Here is a 22,758-nt window from a genome sequence, read left to right on the forward strand (position 1 = left end):
TGTATGAAAGAAAAGCATCATGGTGTTATAGATGAAAGAAATGAGGCTAGGGGAGATTAAATGACCTTTCCACTGTCACACACTGAGAGAAGGTTTCACACTCATATTCACATTTACGTTTCCTCTACATCTGACTTCACGGAACTCCCTGGATCTAATGCTCACCTTCATTCACCAGGAAGTCTCTGTCCAGAGAACACCTTTTCTTAAAAATACTGAATAAGTAAATCTTTTAAAATATGCTTCAGATAATGTATTTTTTGAAATAAAATATCTGAAGTTTTTCGTTTAGAACTACAAAGGACAAAATATTACAACCTTGGGATGAAACAAGGACACACTCTTCTTCTGACCATGTCCTTGTCTTTGAATATCTCTCAACTCCTTCCCAAGGTTTGATTTGGACATGGAGCTCTAAAAATCACTGGAAATAGAGGGAGATGGTACGTGCAGAAATCCTGCCCTGTCACTTGCTAGGTTTGGAAATTAAATTTTATAGTTTCGTCAAGATTTATGTTCTAATCTATGAACACAACAGGTGATGCATGTTAAAAATAAAAGACATCAATATCATTGAGGGCATTTGTTGACAGTGTTATGTGGCAATAAAACACTAGAAAATTTTCTAATAGGGAAATTTTGGCAGTCTTGCTGAAGATATCATTCATTCAATCAGGGCTAATGTTCAGCCCGCATGTTATGATAAGATAATATTGACAATTAAAATGTCAAAATACTTCCTGGATAGTAATAGTCTCTGCTCTGGGTACTAAGTGCTTCTCTGCTTTCCAGGCTATGGTTTTCATACCCTTTGGTTAACTCCCAGACTTCCTTACTGTCTAGAATAATGAAGGTTAAGCCTGGTTCAGAATGATTTTTCCAGATTCCTTCTCCTGATTCAGAGCTTACATCCTTTCTAACTAAATAGAAATCTTCCTGCACTGGTTGTAAAAGTAGTTTTTAAAAGACTCTTGTTTTCAAAATATTGCTTAAGCATACTAAGTGCCTCTTAGAATGAGATGTGTTTGGCCATCTCAAAGAATTCAAGATCTCTCATAACTTTTGGGAAGAGTGCACCAGTTTCAAAAAAATAAGGATTCCTACTGGCAGCTGTTTTAGAGTATAATTACAGCCTTACCTTAGGAAAAGCTGAGAAAATCAGCATGCTACACAATTTTCTTAGCTGTTTGTACTATTCTCTCTACCATCTAAGTGACTTAGGTTTAATGAGAATTAGTAATTTAAGCATTCAACTTTATCTGCTACCATGAAATATAAATTACTTGTGCACTTCAAAGTAGTTTACAAACTTACGGTAAGGCTTGACATCCAGATTCCCACTGACATTTGGTTCCTGATGAATGTTGCATGTACTACAAAACCATTTATTAGCTTGAAGCAGTTTTTCCCTCACCTTAGTCACTAATGACTTATTACTTGTCAATTATGGTCCAGATATTCAACTTCTTCATGGAATAAGCTTGCATTAAATTTCAAAAAATATGCACTCTCAATTTAAACCAGAAGGACCATTGATGTACAGGTGCAGAGTGTGCTTGAATAAGCTTTCACATGGGAAATATTTTTCTGCAACATAAAACTTGTTTCATTAAAGCAAAGTGGAAATATTGATACCAAGAAATCAACTGATCAGAATCTTAGTCATAAACAGATTACCCATGTCAGATATAACTACCCAAAAGAGAACAATTTTAGGAAAAGACAATGTGAGTTCAAAATATCTTCTGATACTAATAGCAAAACCTATTATTATATTCACATACAAGTAATTACACATTGAGAAATGTTCTCTTGAGAAATCTGTGTTGAAAGGAATGACTGTCCTTTTAGTCTTTTAAGTTTGTAGATAGGTCTCTGGAATACACTGACATTAGACAGAATAATAGGAATAAAGGACACAATTTTGTTAATTTGTATACAGGGAACTACATCAAAAATAAGTGAATACATAGAAATGTTAGTGATAGTTGAGAGATTATGAAGTATCTTAATTGGGGAAGGGGAGTAAAAATACAGGTCATGTAAGACAGAGTAATTTTTAGCAAGGACAAATGACTTCTTTTAGGAATATATGGGAAATATAATAGTTTGTGACAAAATTTGAATGTAGTGTTGACTTCTAGTCTCCTATCCTCTAGTAGGAGGCAATACTCCATGGTTGATGAAACACTGAAGGACGGAATTTGAGATCTTCCTTTTGGAAGATCTGTCTTTAGGCAGATAAGGGAGTTCAGATAAAGCTTTCTCCTGCTTTTGCTATTGTTCAAATGCCTTTGGTTAAAACAAATCAACCTATGAAAAGTGTTAATTTTGGAGTGAATGACTTTGTTTTGTAGTGACATATTCCAATCACCAAAAAACAGAAAACAGATATTAGAATCTAGATATGGAGTCTGTCATTCATTGATCGATCCATGGAGTATGGCAGTGTCAATGGACTTACCAGAATTGATTGGGTCCTTATAATTCCAAAGTAATTTGTAAAGGTAAACTTGCCCCAAGTCATGTTCCCTGTAGCTCAAAGAAGATTCCATGTCTAATTATCTTTATAAGGTTTTATGCATTAAAATTGTTTTCTCCATCAAATTTTGTAGCTACTTTAAAAACTTCACTTTTTAATTAGCATACATTATAGTATGAGCATTTCATTGTAATAATTCCATAGATAAATACAGTTCATCCCTCTCTTATGTTACCTTAAGCCCCTTCTCTCTTTTTATAAACAGTGTTTGGTGGGTTTCATTCTGCTATCTTTTCATACATTTTTTAAAATATATTTATATATGTGTGTGTCTATTTATATATGTGTGTATCTATAATATATATTTTTATATATATGTAATGCTTCAATATTCTTTATTCTTTAGTATTGTTTCCTTTCCCTCCTCCTGCTGGTTTCTTCCAAATAATTTCCTTCTAATATTCATGTCCAATTATTGTTATCACCATCAATTAAAGTCTAGATTCCACAAATGAGTAAAAACATGTGTTGCTTATCTCTCTCAACATGAGCATTTTTGCATCTATATTCATTAAGGATATTGACCTGTAATTCTCTTTTTTTGTTGTGCCTTTGTCCAGTTAGGGGATGAGTATAATACTGGCTTCATAGAATGAGTTTGGCAATGTTCTTTTCATTTCCATTTCATGGAAAAATTTGATTAGTGTTGATAATAGCTCTTCTTTAAAGGTCTGGTAGAATTCAGCAGTGAATCTGTCAGGTCCTATGCTTTTCTTTTTTGGGACACTCTTTAATGCTGCTTCAATTTCATTGCTTGTTAAAACACTTAGAGGTAAATTTTTAAAAGGATGTGAAAGACTTCTAAAGGGAAAACTATAAACCATTGAAAAAAGAAATTGAAGAAAACTACAGAAGATCAAAAGATCTCCCATGCTCATGGATTGGTAGAATCAATATTGTGAAAATGGGTATTTTACCAAAAGCAATCTACATCTTCAACTCTTCCCCATAAAAATTCTAATGACATTCATAACAGAGATTGAAAAAATCAACCCTAAAGTTCATTTGGAAGTGCAAATGACTACAAACAGCCAAGACAATACTGAGCAAAAAGAACAATGCTGTAGGTGTCACAAACCCAACTTCAAACTTTACTACAGAACCATAGCAATAAAAATAACATGGTACTGGCAAAAAAATAGACATAAGGAGCAGTGGAACAGAAGAGAAGACTCAGATATGAATCCACACTGCTATGCCCATCTGATATTTGAGAAAGGCAGCAAAAACATATGATAGAGAAAAGACAGCCTCTTCAACAAATGTTGATGGGAAAACTGAATATCTGCATGCAAAAAAGTGAAATTAGACCCATGTCTTTCACCTGTACAAATATCAACTCAAAGTGGACTAAAAACCTTAATATAAAACCAGAAACTTTGAAGCTAGTACAGGAAAGAGTATGGAATACACTGGAAGCAATAGGCATAGGTAAGGACTGCCTCAGTAGAACTCAAGTGGCTCACAACTAAGAGAAAGGATTGACAAATGGGACTACATGAAATTTAAAAGCTTCTGCACAACATAAGAAATGGTCTCTAAATTGAAAAGGCTGCCCATAGAATGGGAGAAAAATCTTTGCTGGGTATACATCAGACAAGGGACTGAAGACAAGAATATACAGGGAGCTTAAAAAACTAAACTCCCCCAAAATCAGTGACCCAATAAAGAAATGGGCAATTGAACTGAGCAGGCATTTTTCAGAAGAAGAAATCCAAATGGCCCCAAAACACATGAAGTGTTCAACTTCCCTGGCCATAAAGGAAATGCAAATCAAAAACACATTAAGGTCCCACCTCACTCCTGATAGAATGACTACCATCAAGAACACAAACAACAGCAAATGTTGGAAGGATGTGGGGAAAAAAGAACCTCCATATACTGCTGGTGGCAATGTAAGTTATTACAACTGGTATGGAAAACAATAGTTCTTCATAAAGCTAAAAATAGAACTGCCATTGAGTCTAATAATACCATTCCTAGGAATATACCCAAAGGAATGTAAGTCAGGTTAAAATAATGGCACCTGCACACCCATGTTTATTGCAGCACTATTCACAATAGGAAAACTATGGAAGCAGTAAAGATGCCCCACTACTGATGAATGGATTAAGAAAATGTGGTATTTATTTATAATGGAATTTTAAAATTCAGCTATAAAGAAGAATGAAATTTTCTCATTTGCAGGTAAGTGGATGGAACTGGAGAACATCATCTTAACTGAAGTTAGCCAGGTTCAGAAAGCCAAAAGCTACACGTTTTCTCTCATATGTGGAATATCAACCTAATACAAATAGAACAATATTTGAAAAACAGGTCACACTAAGGGGAAGTCACATAATAGAGAGGGAGGGTAAAAGGAGGAAGTTAACAAGGTGAATTTGGTTGATGTCTTCTGTATACAATAATGAACACAGAATTTTTAAACCTAATGAAATCACCATAATAAGGAGACTAAGGAATAAAGAAGAAAAACAGAGATGATGAACCAATTCAGAGTATAATAAATATACACATGGAAATGTCACAAGTGAACTCCCTGTGCAGCTGTCTTAAACAAATGAAACCATCATTTTTTTCTTTTACAAGATTGGAGGACAGTAGGGCTGAGCAGTTCCTGTCTAGGGAAGCTGGTACTAGTGGGAGGAGGAAGGAGGGTGGAAAGAGGATGGGAGGATGAATAAATTGAAAATACTATGTACACATGTATGTAAATGGAATAATGATATCTGTTGAAATGATTCCAGGAATGGGAAAGGAGATAAAGGAAAATAATGCAGGGTGAATTCAAGTATGATGTATTTGATATATTGTAAGAAGTTTTGTAAATGCCACAATGAAATTTTGTCCTTTACAGCACAAAATTTAAAAAGTAAAATAATATAGTTATAGCTTTGCTGGATAGACTAATTTAGGTTAACAGATTTTTATTTTCTTTCTTTCTTTTCTTTTCTCTTCTATCTCCTTCCTTCCTTTCTTCATTCCTTCCTTCATTCCTTCCTTCCTTCCTTTCCTCTTTTCTTTCTTCCATTCCTTTCAGTGCTTGGAAAATATCCTTCCAGCCCTCCTTGTTTTTAAAGTTCTGTTGAAAATATGGGAGGAGGCTCTGCATGCAGCATCTCCAGCCTTCCAGTCAGCACAGTGCCCAGCCATCTTCCCCTGATTGTCTGCTTACTTCCAGTCTTGAGCCAAGATGGCAGACAACCTTGGAGAGGAGTGGTGAGAGAACCAGCTGGCAGAGGCCACCATCAGTCCAGTTAAAAAGAAAATGAGATAAAAGGGGGAAAGTGCATATTGCAGAACAGCCAGTACCCAAGTAGTGGTTCTACCTGCAAAGTTGTTCCCTAATACCTGTAGGACTGACACTTCATTTTTGTTACAAAGAAGCATCAGATGGAGGAGAAGGTGAGACAGAAATGACACCACAAGAGACAGCTACAGCTCCTGCTCCATCAAAGAAAACCAAACTGCCTGAAGAATTTTTCTTGATACAATCAAAGGAAAGATAAGAAGATGTCACCAAGAGCGGGAGGAGGAAAAAAGAAGAAAATTACTGATATTCTTGCCAAATCAGAGCCCAAACCAAGGACACCTGAAGAGTTTCAGAAGCTAATAAAGAACTATTTCAGCAACAATCACTCAGTGATTGAATTAGAAGAACTGAATCTACCAAACTCCTGTTTCCTCATGGCCAATAACTTGAATGACAGTCTTTAATCATACTTCAAAAAGTCTGTCCTAAGTGGGTAAAACTTTGTAAAAACCACAATGAGACGAAATCAGTCCTGAGGCTAGTTATCTGCAACTCTGCCATCTGAATTCTGGACCTCATCAAGTTGATGACAGCATTCAGAAGAGACAGTAAAGTTATGAAGTTATTTGCAAAACACATAAATATCCAGGAGCAGTTGAAGTTGCTGGAGGAATGTATGGTGCACCTAGCTGTGGGATCTCCAGAGAGAACTAAAGAACTCATTAAACAAGATGGCCTTAATTTAAATCCCTTAAATTTTCTGGTTTTTGACTGAAACTGGAGAGATCAGAAGTGGAGGAGAAGGTTTTGTACTTCTAGAAATGGGAATACTCAGTCTATGCAAGTCAGGATCTGTGAAGATAGGTTTATTCTCAATCTGGGTCCTGATGAAGATTGCAGTTTTCACAGTGGAATTTGCATCTTTTTGAAATGATGCTGGAATATTACAAGCACTCTGTAAATACCAACTATTATCTTATGCTAATTTTATCAGCCAATGGATCACTGGGAATCATTAATGAGGATTCTTTGAAAGAAATGCATTTTGTGTTTTACCAACTCCCTCAAATAATAGTCGCTGGTTTATGGAAAAAAACAGAAAAATCTGCCATTATTCTGTGTTGTATATATTTAGTGTTTGAATTATGTATTGCCCTAGAGTGTTTCTTTTCTTATCTTACCTGTTTTGTGTTCTGAAATCCTTCTACACTGGATGAACTCCTCTTGCTTGGGACTGAGGAAGTTTTCTACTGTTAATTTGTTGTATACATTTTCTGTGCCTTTGGATAGTATTGCTTCTCCTACTCCCATGATTCATAGATTTGGTATTTCTATGGTGTCCTAGATGTGCTGTGTATTCCATACACGTTTTCTTAGTATTTTTTCTTTGTCCTTGTTTGAGTGGTCTAGTTCCTCTGTTTTATCTTCAATTCCTGATAGTCTACTTCTGATTTGTTCCATTCTATTAGTAAGGCTTGCAATTGAGGTTTTTAATTTAGATTTCTTTTTGATTTTTTAGGATTTTGTTATCTTTGTTGAATTCCTCCCTCATTTCCTGTATTGCATTCCTTATTTCATTCAGTTGTTTATTTTAATTTCCTTTGATTTCTTTCAGCTGTTTATTTTTATCTTCTTTGATTTCATTAAGGCACTTACATATGTACTCTAATTTCATTGATCATCCTTATCATTGTTCTTTTGAACTCATTGTTTGAAATTTCATCCAATTCACTATTATTCAAATACTTTGCTGTGAATTATTAGCACTTGATGGAGACATGTCAGTTTATTTTTTTCATACTACATTTTGGTTCTACAATGAGATTTATGAATCTGAGGCCAGTAATTGGTAGAAGTTTTGATCACCTGTATTTTTTCATTCAAAATAATTTTAATGTTCATACAAGACAGTCTAGTGTTTGGGTTGAAATCTTATTTCTTACCACTGGACTGAATTGTATGGCTCAGTAATCAAGCCTTCTTCCAGTGCTCAGTGCACTAAACTTAATCCCCAGCACTGCTCAGATTGATACAAACTAGCTAAATCTTTTGCAGAAGGTCCTGTTTGTTTCTGGGTTGCTTTCGCTCTAGAGGCTTCCCTTCTTTGTGTAGTGAGAACTTCTGCTGGCTTCAGGAAACTTTAAAACTTGTAGTCCAAGCAAATTCACACTTGCTCTATATACCCCCTGGTTTCTGTCCTGAGGGACAATATGCACTAAACCTCAGAGTGATTCCTACATGTGACAGAGTGGGTAGAGTGAACATAATACTGAGTTCCTCCTCTGGGGGAGGAGTGAGGGACCTGGTCACTCTGTTAGTCTCAATGAATATAGTCCTATCAATCAGTTCACCTCTCTTTGTGAAGGAGTAAGCTGTGGAAATTTCATAACTCAGAGAGTCTGGTTCAGGTCCTCAGTCTTGTCAACAGACCTATCAGGATGCAGTTTCTAGGGGTTGTCCTCTGTGATTTTGGGCCCTACCTGATTGTTCACCTTTCTTTGGAGTATAAGAGGTATCAGTGGGTACCGCATTATTCAGAGGGTGTTTAGAGCAGGACTCTGACCCACCTAGAAGTCTACAATGGCAGACAGAATCAGACCCAGGATGCTAAATATTTTTCCAGCCAAAGTCTGGAAGCTTTCTTGATACCATGGACTCGGGGGATGGGAGTCTTTCCTAGTCATGGAGGGTGAGGCCTCTGACAACAAAGGCCTTCAGTGCCCAAGTTGCTGGTGTTGACTTCCCAAGCCACTACTGCAGACCACAAGCAGCTACCCCAACACACCACAGTGCACAGTCCTGGACCACCATTCATGGCCATCTCTGACACAGATTCTGAAATATTCCTTGTTTTAAAGACCCTTAAACTATCTGTATTGCCTTATGAGGTAAGAGGAGTGACTGAATATCTTTCTTCACCAAAGCTAACGTTCCACACTGGAGCACGGTTGCAAATCCCCACACTGGTGTTAAGGCTTGCAGGATGCGTACACTTATCCTGCAGCTAGAATTTGTGGTCTGTCACCCAGGCTGACTATTTTACCTTGTAATGGACTTTTCAGCTTCCTTTGCTCTCCAGGAAACCAGGGACCAGCTTGAACCTTTCACTGCTTTTTCTGTTGGCTCATTTTCTCTGTGGTTTTCCCCCTTTCTGCTATCATTTTTGTGATTTCTAATGCTCTTCATGTTTTTACTGCTGCAAAACTGTTTCTCCTGTGTTATCAGACTCATTTCATTTGTGGAGTCAAAATGGTGGGCACTTCCAATCCACCATATTTCCCTGCCCATTTCAATTAACTTCAATATGATCAGCAATGGTAAGTGAGAATTTAACAATATTCAAATACCGTCATTTCTGTGTTACTTAGGAGGTCCCTCTGTAGCTGGAAATTCAGTCAAAATTTGATCAAGCAAAGACTTTATATGTAAGTTAAATGTGAAAAATCTTAAAGATGATACCAGTCATTATTGTTCCCTAAATATGCACTGGCTGATTCTTGTAACTTTTCAATAAAAATAATTAAAAATCAGAAAAATCTGTGACATTATGATAAAAGTGATTATAATAGTTTTGGGAGAGTCCAGAAAAATATTTGATAGTCAAAAGAAAAGAAGAAGTACACAAGGCAACATAGATCATATTGAGTTTATTCCAAAATACACTGAAACTTACCTCTACTTAAAACACTGAGGGAAGCAATGTTTATGTTTTTGATTCATACTTTTTGTGAAAGTCTCTATCCCCAAAAGTCTTCTTTGGAATTATAAAATATCAGAGATTTAAAGACCTTCTCTCCTCTGAGTAATAAGTTGATTTTTATGCTTCTCCTACATATATTTATGATGGGATTTAAAGTACCGAAGTGCTACTGAGAAACCCCAGAGAAAAGTAGGATAAAAATACATAATAAAAGTTTGGAAAACAGTCTAAATTATTTGACTAATTAATAAATCAGTTCTAGTAACTTTCAAAAGACTTATGCATTGAAATGTTTTTCTAAAACAAGCATTGAGTTCTAACTCCACAACTTAATATGTAGTGTTTGGTCCCTTAGCATGTATTTGTGTTACCAAGATGAGTTAAACAACAGATACTTATTGTAGGAGGACTTCATGTTTTCATGGGTGTTGAGGAGAGAAAGAGCTTGAATTAGAAGGAAATGCTTAAGTAACAAAAAGAATAAAACAAAAACAGGAACAGAAAACCTTCCTCAAGTAAGTGGAATGTATTGACATGTAATTAAGTATTGGAAATGAGTAGGGTGGTGATAAGTTATGAAAACATTGAAAGAATTTCAATGGAGAGCCCATTCTAAAGTATGAAATGACAAAGTACACACTTAATAAGCAAACCATAGGACACAGGAGTCAGAAAGCCGAAAGAGATGGAATATCTAAACAGGAGATTTGGTGTCTGTCTGCACAAGCATTAGCCATTTGGGCAAAGGAGAGAAAAAATATATATAATGGAATGTACTAAGGAAATTAATGTGCTTGGAGAAGGTGGATCATTTGCCATTTGCTGGGTGGTTGCATGAATGGCATATGCAAAGGCAAAGACAGGACACTTTGAAAAAGTGACTTATGACATTGAAGAGAAACAAATGTGTCCACTTAACAAGTAAAGTAACAGCAAATCTCACATACAATGTTACCTTTAAGACAAATACTTTTAAAAAATGTATTAACCAATTGTTCATCCAATCATATTTAAACTTTAACTTCTGTGAAGATAGACACTATGCCTTCAAAGAGAAATGTACAGAACAAATAAGAGTTGATGCCTTAAAACCATCAGTCAGTAATCTCTACAGTTTATTGTAATTTTTTTAAATGACAGTATGAACTCAAGTAATTGACAAAAAACATTGAAAGAAAGAATCAGAGCAAATAGATAACCCTAAAATAGACATTTTTTGTACATGTCTTCTTGTGTAACGTGGATGGTCTTTTAAGAAAATATTGAATGAGTTCCCAACATTTAGATACTAAATTGTAATATTCTGAGATGTACAACCCCTATGCCTCACAAAAGTGTACATGAGTATGCATAGTTGTTAAGAGAATAAATTTCAAATCTTAAGCACAACATATACTCTTTCCTAAATTAAATCTGCTTGAGAAGACATTTAGGGGCAGGAACCAATATGTTTTCCCAGTAATCTTTCCTTTCACAAGTGTCCATCCTTATCTCTGGTGATCTTCAAATCTTTCTTTACTGCATTGTACCAAGATGCTAAAGCCTCTATGTCAACAAAATTTAAAAGGAAAATCCAAAGTATTTGAATCAGCAGTGAGAGCTATAGAAAAACTCACCCAAATTATGTATTAGTCTTCCTATTTGTGTCAATCTTCATTAACTGAGATATGCTTTTAAAAATGGTACTTCTTATGAGTATTAGTGTTTTCTGAATTTAAATATTTTGGAAAGGAACTAAAAGCATATAAAATTTTCAATTTATCTATTTACCACTTCACACTACCTTCCTCTACTTTCCTGTGAAAAATGCATGGTTGAGACTCAGGATATTAAAGGACATTTTTGGTAAGAAATATTCATAAAAGTATTGTATCTTTTCATCAAGGCAACAGATTCACAATAAGACTCTATGCCTCCATAAGACTACCCATTCATCCATCTATCTTATAGTTTGGAAATCAAATGGTTATCTCACAAATTTATTTGTACTAAAACCTAAAGTTATATTTTTTTTTTGCCAAAACATGATGTGATTTAGCAGGTTATTGTCAAGGAAGAATGCTTTTTACCAATGAAGTTATAAGAAAGACATTGCTTAACAGAATCAGCCAAAGCAAAAGATATTATGGTACAATAAAATATGTTTAAAGTACATGTTAGGTAAAAACACTTCATCAAATTTATTGTATTCAATATGCTCATGGAATTCCTAGCTTCCTAGACCTTTGTGTACTTTAACAAAAAAGATATATTAGATAATATTCATGAATGACTAATATAAGGATTTTGAATATTAAATAATCGAGAAAGAGGCTGGATAATGTGTTCTATTATAAAGTTAGTAGATTTAAAATCATTTATTTGAAGAAAATGAAAAATGAGTTATGTATTGATAGAGTTATGAAATTACTTTTGATTAAATCATAATTTTTTATCAAATAATTTTATCACAATGAGGCTTATAGAATATGACTCAGAGGGAGCTCTATAAATCAAAAGATTCATAACATTGGCATACCAAAATATGTTCCATGTTTCAATTTTTTAAATTAAATTTATTTTTATTATATTTTAAGTTAGTATATGTTACAAATATGTGGGCATTTCATTTTGATAATTCCATACATGTGTATAGGGTACTTTGAACAAATTTCCCCTCTTCATTGTATTCTCATTCATCCCTCCTTATCCTGGTTTTATAGTTTTTGGTGGGTTTCATTATGCTTTCTTCAAACATGTACTTTTAGCATATTTTGGTCCACTTCTACACTCAGGAACCTTTCCCTTCTCCCTCCTTCCTCCAAATGATTCTCCCTTAGACCATCCCCCCTTTTACATTATGTCAATTACTATTGCAGTCATCATCATTTTAGGTTTAAGTTCTACAAATGAATGAGAACATGCCATTTTTGGCTTTTTAGCTTGGCTTATCTCATTCAACATGATGATCTCCATTTTCCTGAAAATGACATAATTCCATTTTTTAAAATGGGAAATATTCCATATATATGTGTATGTATATATATAATTTGTATAATTTTCTTTATGCATTCATCAATTGTTGGACACCTGATGTTTCCACAGTTTGATATTATGAACAGAGCTGCAGCAAACATGGGTATGCAGGTATCCCTCTTGTATATTGATTTACACTTTTTTGGATATATGCCCAAGATGGTATGGTAGGGTCATAAGGGAAGACTATTTTTAGTTTTTTGAGGAACCTCAGTACTGATTTTCACAGTGGTTGCACGGTTTGGATTCCCATCAACAGTATATGAGGATTGCTTTTGGTCCTGTACCCTTGCCAGCATTTGCTGTTGTTTGTTTTCTTGATGACAGCCACTCTGACTTGTCTTAGTGTAATTTTGATTTGTGTTTCCTTGCTAGCTAAGGATATTAAAATTAAAAAAAATTTTTTGTCTATTTATTAGCCACTTGAATTGCTTCAATTCATTGACTAATTTGTTCATCAGACTTGTTCTTTTTCTGTTTAGTTTTTGGAGCTATTCATATATTCTGAATATTAATCCCTTATCTGTTGAACACCTGGTGAAGATTTTCTCCAATTCTTTGGGTTGGTTCATGATTCTGGCAACTGTTTATTTTGATGTGCAGAAATTCTGTACTTTGATAAACTCCCATTTGTCAATTCTTGCTCTCATTTCCTGGAAAATTAGTGTTCTTTTAAGAAAATGATTAACTAGGCATATACCTTCCGAAATTTTCTCTATTTTTCCTGCAGTAGTGTCAGTTTCAAATTTTACACAAAAGTCTTTGACCTATTTGGATTTGATTTTTATGCATGGTGAGAGATAGGAGTCTAGGTTCAATCTTGTGCATGTAGATAATCAGTTTTCTCTGCACAATTTGTTGGAAATGCTATCTTTTCTCCAATGTAAGTTTTTGATTCCTTTTTCAAAGCTAAGATTGTTATTGCTATCTGGACTTATTATTGAGTTTTCTCTTCTGTTCCATTGGCTATTGTATCTGTTTTTGTGTCAATACTATGCTGTTTTTGTTACTATGTCTCTATATTATAACTTGAAATCCAGTATTTTGATACCTCTTTAATATTGCTCTTTTTGCTCAGGTTTGCTTTTGCTGTTCAGGGTTTTTCTTTCTGTTTCCATATGAATATTTAAGATTGATATTTCTGCAAAGAATAATATTACATGCTAGTGGGCATTTGAATCTATAGATTCCTTTAGGTAGTGTAACTATCTTCAAGATCAATGCATGAGTATGGTAGGGCTTTCCATATTCTGCTGTCCTCTACTATTTCTTTCTTAAAGATATTATAGTTTTCATTGTAGAGGTCTTTCACCTCCTTTGTTAGGTTTATAACTAGTCATTATTTTGAGGCTATTATGAATGAGATTGTTTTCCTGAATTATTCCTCAGTCTGTTCTCTCTCTCTCTCTCTCTCTCTCTCTCTCAATGTGCATATGTGTATATATATATATATATATATATATATATATATATATATATATATATAAATGCTTCTGGTTTCTGCATGTTGATTTCATAGTCTGCTATACTTCTGAAAGTGTTTATCACTGGGTGGAGGTGGGTAGGCCCTGGATTCTAATAGCTATTGGCATGAGGCAGGGACATTCCAAGTATGTGAGGTAGCAGTTGTAGAAGATGGTGTATTTCCAGAGCACAGCTAATGGGTTAAAAACCCACTCTGTCATTTTTGAAGCCTTTACTTCACTTTTTTTAGTGACTCCTGTGCTGCTCTGACTTGTCCAGGATAAGCTTTTTTCCCTTTTTTTCTACCTAGGCCTCTAGTTTAATGCTTTTTTTGAAGAGTGAGAAGCAAATAGCTCCTGTCACTTGTGTATATGCCTTTAGTGCTGGGTTGGGAAGTGGGTTGAAGTCCCTAATAAACTGATCAGCTTGTTTCAGCACCCTCCTTGCCTTGGGATAGAACCCTGGTAGTGAACTGTAGCCAACCAACCTACTAGCTTCTCAAACCACCTTTGGATAGAGTTCCTGATCTGAGTGGCTTCACCCTTCCCCCCATTGTTTCTGAGCAGGCCTTTAATCAGCTCACTTAATCAAAGGTTGGTTGTATTTGCCTGTGCTAGCTCCTGTCTGAGTGGTGGCCCTCAGTGGTATTGCTGGTTGTTGTAAAGGTCACACAACTTTACCCTGCCCCCACCAGTCTGGGGCCAGGTCTGGAAGTCTTTGATCAGCTTGCTTAGTTAGAAGTTTTCTCAAGAGTCAAATGTGTTTGTATCCATGCACTAAGCTGACATGTGCAGCAGTCCTCAGTACTAAAACCTTGTCACCCCACCAGTTTTTGTGCTGGCCTTTCTGCTCTGGGTGGTGGGAACACAGGCACCAGTTGGCTTCTGTCTGGTGACCCATGAAAGGTTGCCAACCAAGTCTTATCCCTTTCTGCAGTTGTTTTCTTCACAGTTCGTCCCTCATGAGTGACTCCTGTTGGATGCAATCCATGTCCAAACAGGAAAAAAAGAATCCCTATTAGTGGAGTGTGAGATTTAGCAGGTACAATTCTGTACTGTACACATAGAAGATTTGCACTTTTAGGGGAATACTTAGAGATTGGTGTTCATAGCTACTATATCGCCTTATATTGGTACCCTCTTGTTTTAGTGTGTTGACTTTCCCACCTTTCCTTGCAGCCATGGACCTAAGGTTTTATTTCAGATTGGTGATAATACAGGGAAGTGGTGCCCATCAACAATCAGCCACCTGGGATTCCTCTCCACTTTTTTATGTGAAAAAAATGCCTCTCAAACTTCCATCTACACAACAAACAAATAAAACGACACGAAGCCATATAGTGTCTCCTTTTAATGGCCATAACTATTTACAGATAAATAATCTAATGTAAAATAAGCTATACTCTTTAACACTCCAAAATACATTGTCCTCTCACTTTTCTTTATTTGCATTAATTGTAAATTTAAACATAGCATGTATTTATGTTGCCAAAAGATGAAATAATAATCATTAAAACTAATATACATTGTAAAACCATTACCAGTGATTCTATCACAAAGTGAAACTTTAAGTGAATGAATCAAAATAGATATGCATATTTTTGTTGTAGAGGAGTATGATAGGATGATCAATAAAATATTTTCAAGCATAAATGTGTAATATATTAATCAAATTCTGAATGCAGAAAACAGAATGAAAATTTGACCTTAGAGAAAAGAAGGCAAAGCCAATTCATACTTTTGTTAGTTTGCTTATGTTTTTAAGCAGTGATATGTATAAGATCAACATGGTATTTAAATTTAAATTGATACCTACAAGAGTGATCTAATAATTTCTTTTTAATGGCAATATTTATATAAGAAATTAGATAACTTTAATACAACTTGAACTTATGGTGACAACATTTTTAGATCCCTGAGACAGGATGCATATAATTTTCTGAAATAAAGGTTTAGAGTTTCTCTGAAACAATACTGAAAGATTCTTTCAGGAAAGAAAATTGAGATTTGCATATAATATAACAAAATAATATTGGCTACCAAACCTCATGCTTAATGAGGTAGTTACAGATTTGTTTTTTTAGTCCCTGACCTTAATCCAAGGAAGTCTGAGGCATTGAGGAATAGTAATTCCTGATACACTCATAAATGAATTAGAAAAGTAGGCAGGAATCAATATTTGTGAAAAGTCCAGCTGTGAATGGTTATAGAAGGCAAAGACTAATAGAAGTGGACAAAAATAACATGAAATATTTGTGAGATCCAGTTGTGGAGAAGTTTGAAATCCAAACAGAATTTTAGTTTAATTAGAAATAAAATGTGTTTGAGTATTCAAAATTAACCATTTCAAAGGAGTATTGAAGAGAAAAGAAATGTAAAAATTGGAGTGAATAAACACGCTCTGCAGGGGAACAGGACAAAGCTTAAAAGGTCTGTTATTATGGAATGATAAAAATGGATGTCTTTCACCAAAATGTCAAGATTGTGCTAAAAAGCTAAAATTCACAATCAAGTTTACTATTAGATTTAATATAATGTGTTAGTCCAATTTAAAGCATTAAATGAAGATTGTGTTATATAATATCTTTTAAAAATCACTGGGTAATGCAAAAATCATAGATAAAAAATAGCTTTAGCTCAATTTTACTGAATACTTTCTATAGCCTAGTCATTTAAAAATATCTGTGTTAATTCATTATAATAACTCACTAACCTTCTAATCAACCCCAGGAAAAAGATATTATGACTGTAATTTCTTTAAAAGATTGATGTCCAGTTCATGAAGAAATACCTAAATTATACAATGTATTTTTCATCTACTACATAGGATCTAAAAGCTTAAAATTTGTACTAAGTTCCAGCTTCCTTGACACTGTGTTTCATTTTACCAATGAAACAATTAAACACCCTCTCTAGGACAAAAGTAAGATCCAAGCTCTTCTAACTCCTCATTCATGCATTGCCATAATCATATTTAAATTACTGTTATGTGTAAAATAATAATTACCATGTCAAATGGTTGTTTTGAAAAGTAAGTTGGTTAATTCACACAAAACACCTCTGTCAGTGTCAAGTATATAATTAGCATTCGGTCACTTCGAGCTAATGTTGTGCAGACTATGATTTACTTTTTCTCACCTTAAGTATTTCCTTTCTTCTAAAATTCCTAGGTTTCTGCATTGTCTTTAGGCATTATGTCTTTGTTTGAAGTATAGCTAATTATATAAGTATATAAGCCTAAAAGTATTTGTTAATGACCTAAATATTGATAAATTATTTAAAACTGGTTCTGTAGCATTAAAAGTCATGAATGGGTGAAATTTTCATGTAACCACCTTGTACTCTTGGTAATCAGTGTTTATGTCTGAACAGTCTGATGGTGTTTTCAACCTAATCATCATATTGTATGCCTAATAATTATGGGTATGGTTGAGATTGCTCCTGAAGTGATAACTTCTTGTTTCTCCTGATGTAAGATATTTTTGCAGTACACAAAATCTTTTCAGTGCAGTGCTGGTAAAATGTGAGTAAATAGGGGAACTTTGGGAAAGAGGAACCACATCTTCCTAGGAGTTTATTAGTTTCTGTTACAGGTGAATTTTTACTTTGTAAAAGTCCTTTTTTCCAAACTGAGCATTACCTTGAAAAATACTCTCTCATGCATAGCCATTAAAAACTGGGTTCTAAGAAAATCTAATTAATTTTAAGGCCACATACTTAATGGTCTATGTTGGGTGTATTTGCTTAGAAAAAATAAAACAATTGAATTATTAACACAGATGATATTTTAAACTTTGAGATAAATTTAAACTTTATGAATTCATTTGCTCAAATAAAATACCAAAATATTTGGTAACATTTAAATACAAGGTGAAATTTTCAGTTTTCCTCCAAGTGTTTAACACCATGAATCACAGATCCTCAGCTCCTTTCAATTCTTTTCAAGGGTGGGACAGTGGTTTATAAGGAGAAATTGCTATAATACTATTTCATAATCGGGAAGGAATGTGTAATTGTACCACTAACTTTTTTTAGTATCAGATCATGGATTTCTACTCTATTTCTATTTATTAATTATACTTTGATTGAATATAGTGACTTGTATTCACATTTTTTCAAATTTTTTGGAAGATTCCATGTACATTATCAAAAATTCCACAAGTAATTATGTGGAATTTTCCCTCTATGAGTTCACTTTGTCCTACAGAAATCTAGAGTGTCTTATGTCACCATTTGATATTATTGATTTTATCCACAGTTTTTAAATATTCAGTTAGAATGCTCACAGTGTAGTCTTGTTAGCTTTAAAAATACAGTACTCCAAGTGCTTCTCGTAGGAATATTTTTTTCAACAAAATACCTTCCAACATGAAGAGGTGTGTTTTTATCATGAAGTTTCAAATCTATAACATTCAGTTCCTTCTTTCCTTCTCATATACTACATGTACCCTTATTTCAGATGCCAAAATATTTGTCTGAGGAAAGAAAAAGTGCAGCGAGATTCATAGGAAGATAGAAAAAGTTAAGGGAGTAGGAAAAACAAAACAGATGTGGTCAAGTCAGAATATTTTCTCCTGAGATTTTCATAAACCATATGTATACAAGAGAACATATAAGTGGTTATTTTTATCTGTGAGCTACTTCTACAACTTGAAAGATATTATATCAGTTGGACATATCAAAAATTATGAAGAATTTTTCTTAATTTGAACTGAAATAGTTTATATAACTTCTTTGAAGCTATTACAACGAAGGAATAAATGTTTATATTAAAATGAAATTTAGATCTTAGAGAATTTTATCTCATTATGACTTTTACTAACCTGAGTCACTTAGTCTTGTCCAAGTTAGAACACTTGCAAGTCTTCATATTAAGCAATTTTTCTTCTCTTCCCCTCTTATTATCTTAGTAGCATGCTCATATGTAACATTTTCTCTTTTCCCTCACTTTGTTTACATTTTACAAATAAAAATGATAGGAAAATATTGAAATTTTGAAAAAATACAAACTAATAATTTTTAGTAAAATAATTTAGAAAGGTCTTCAAGTTAAGAAAGATAAGAGGAAAGTATACATCAACATTTGTTACATCTTCAAAACCTAACTAAAATAACAGGAAATAGGGCATAAATCCATTTATTACACACAATAGATTTAGAATGATTCAGGAAATAATTTTAGAAGCTGGAAAAATGATGTATGAATGATAAGCGAAGGTATGCTTGTAAGTAAGCACAATACTATAGCTTGGGTGCTAGCAAAAAGAATCCCACCTTATGTACTATGTAGACTCAAATATTCAGGGGTTTTTAGCTTGTAATTTCTCTCAAAATGAGGGGGTGAAACTGAAGCTAAACTAAATTGGGATGGTTTAAAATTTCGTTTAACTGAAAATAGATCCATGTATATCACCGTATACCAGTATTAACTCAAAATGGATCAAGGATATGAATATCAGATCACAAACTCTAAAGTTGGTATAGGAAAGAGTAGGAAATACTCTGGAATTAGTAGGTATAGGTAAGAACTTTCTCAATGGAACCCCAGCAGCACAGCAACTAAGAGGTAGCATGGATAAATGGGACTTCATAAAACTAAAAAGCTTCTGCTCAACAAAAGAAATGGTCTCTAAACTGAAAAGAACACCCACAGAATGGGAGAAAATTTTTGTCAGCTACACATCAGACAAAGGACTGATAACAAGAATGTATAGGGAAATTAAAAAACTAAATTCTCCCAAAACTAATGAACCAATAAAGAAATGAGCAAGTGAACTAAACAGAACTTTCTCAAAAGAAGAAATTCTAATGGCCAAAAAACACATGAAAAAATGTTCACCATCTCTAGCAATAAAGGAAATGCAAATTAAAACCACACTAAGATTCCACCTCACCCCTGTTAGAATAGCCATCATTAGCAACACCACCAACAACAGGTATTGGCGAGGATGTGGGGAAAAAGGAACCCTCTTACACTGTTGGTAGGAATGTAAACTAGTACAACCACTCTGGAAAAAAATTTGGAGGCTACTTAAAAAGCTAGACATCGATCTACCATTTGATCCAGCAATACCACTCTTGGGAATATACCCAAAAGACTGTGACACAGGTTACTCCAGAGGCACCTGAACACCCATGTCTATTGTGGCACTGTTCACAATAGCCAAGTTATGGAAACAGCCAAGATGCCCCACGACTGACGAATGGATCAAGAAAATGTATCTATACACAATGGAATTTTATGCAGCCATGAAGAAGAACGAAATGTTATCATTCGCTGGTAAATGGATGGAATTGGAGAACATCATTCTGAGTGAGGTTAGCTTGGGCCAAAAGACCAAAAATCATATGTTCTCCCTCAGATGTGGACATTAGATCAAGGGCAAACACAACAAGGTGATTGAACTTTGATCACAAGATAAGAGCAAGAGCACACAAGGGAGATATGAGGATAGGTAAGACACCTAAGCAATTAGTTAGCATTTGTTGCCCTCAATGCAGAGAAAGTAAAGCAGATACCTTAAAAGCAACTGAGGCCAATAGGAAAGGGGGACCAGGAACTAGAGAAAAGGTTAGATCAAGAAGAATTAACCTAGAAGGTAACACACATGCACAGGAAATTAATGTGAGTCAACTCCCTGTATAGCTATCCTTATCTCAACCAGCAAAAACCCTTGTTCCTTCTTATTATTGCTTATACTTTCTCTTCAACAAAATTAGAGATAAGGGCAAAATAGTTTTTGCTGGGTATCGAGGTGGTTGGGGGGAGAGGGAAGGAGTGAGGTAGGTGGTAAGGCAGGGGGTGGGGGCAGGGGGGAAAAATGACCCAAGCATTGTATGCACATATGAATATTAAATAAATAAAAATAAATAAAAAAATAAAGTTTCATTTAAGAAGTAGTTGGACCTTTAAAGACTCTCTCCACTATGCACAGCCAGGCAATTTCTCTCTCTGTGTGTTATCAGAAGCCTGGAGTTCTGTTCTCTCAAGAGAATAAGGTAGAGGCATTAGGCAAATGAAGGTCTCAGTGTATGTTTGGAAAAGGAATACTTAAGTAAGATTTGTTGGCGTGTCTATTGTTGAGATCTATACTTTTCTCCTGTGATCCTTCCAGTAGGTTCACAGAAGAATGACAAAGGACTCATGATTTTCAGGCAAAATATAGTAAGTCTTCTATGTGGTGTATTGCCACCCCAAGAACACAAAACCTACAGTAAGTATTTCACAATGAAATTGCATAGCCAATATATCTTAAAGTGAAGTTTATAGTTAACAAGCCCTACCTTCCGACACTGGTCTCTAATTGGTTATCAAGCTTCATATCATGCTGAAAGTGTAGACAAATATTGTCAACCACTTAAATTAAATCTTCAGTTTGGAAGACTAAGTAAAACAAATAATGAAAAGCAAAAATAAAACCTGACTTGAAGGAAACAATCTATTATTTGAGAAGAAATAGAAAACTACTATAATAAAAGATACATTTGTAAGAAAATAACACAATACTGAATAAAGTCAAATGCACGATAAAAAGAGATCTGGTAAGTTAGTAATATATCACAGCAGAAGAAAAGATCATTGAAATTGAATACTATAATAGAAAGTAGAGCAAAGAAAAATAAAAAATTAACAGAGTAAAGACAGTATTATTAAAGAACCATTTTTTTTTTCAAACACAACGGGCTGGGAGAGTGGCTCAAGTGGTAGAGTGCATGCCTAGAAAACAGAAATAACAGGGTGTCTAGAAAAATAAACTTAAAAAGGAGAGAAAAATTGAAATAATTAATTATAAAATAACCTTAGAATTAAGAAAAATGAGCTTCCAGATTATAAAAGATAAATGATTGCTCCACAAAAATAAAGAAGACCAACATCAATACTGAAGTTTTAGAGACCACAAAATAGAGAAACTTGTGAAAACTTTCAAAGAGAGATAACATAAGTTATTAATGTAGACAGAACAGCACAGGATTTCTCAATAGCAACACTGGAAACTAAATAAAAAAAGGAACATCTTCAAAAATGCGAAGAAAATTAACTTAGAGCTAGTATTATAGATGCATTCAAGTTATCTATTGTATGTTAAGGCAGACAAAGGTCATTTTCTGTATGCAATGCCCCCATCCCCCTTGTTATTATTTGTGCCACCTTTTTCAGTCTTTGAGAAAATATTGTTAAGGTAAATTGCTTAGGTATATGTTTTATTTACCCAACAATCTCCTCAAATTGCAGAGAAAGCAAAGCTACTTGGTGTTCCTTTATTCACACGCTTAAATCAATCCTCAAGTAACATTGTATATTTCAGAATTGTCATTAAATGGTGGAAAAAACTGACCCACATTAAATAAAACATTCCTGTAATATAGAAAAAAATCGTTGAGGAAAAACTAGCAACAAAATTCTGGGGAAGTGCCCTAAAATTAAGAAAGAATGGAATTCTTTAAGATGAAAAAGAACTGACACTAATTTAGGGAAAAGCTGATTCAAAATCATTTTTACTGAGATAAATAATTAGATTTCAAGGATGAAGGGCTTTCAACATTCAGAGGAAAACATTAAGGGAAATAACATTTCTGTTTTCTGCTGAAGAAAGGAGAGCAATGACCATAAAATTCTGAAGACACAAGAAACATATGAGTACCTTTTAATTTGTACTTTGTACATTTTTATTCTATGCAATTTTAAAACATATGCACTCTAAAGTTTAAAAGCATAAACATATGTTTATTATTATAGAATATGTGACTTGTATTTGTTAGCTTTAGTTTAAACTGCATGTAATAA

At 34.2% G+C, this 22,758-nt stretch overlaps 1 pseudogene; it reads left to right on the plus strand.

The window, feature by feature from the left end:
* Positions 1-5,735: 5,735 nt before the first annotated feature.
* LOC109679489 (uncharacterized protein C3orf26 homolog) lies at positions 5,736-6,724 on the plus strand (annotated as a pseudogene).
* Positions 6,725-22,758: the final 16,034 nt, after the last annotated feature.

The sequence above is a fragment of the Castor canadensis genome, chromosome 5, assembly GCF_047511655.1.
Source record: "Castor canadensis chromosome 5, mCasCan1.hap1v2, whole genome shotgun sequence".
Lineage (NCBI taxonomy): Eukaryota > Metazoa > Chordata > Mammalia > Rodentia > Castoridae > Castor > Castor canadensis.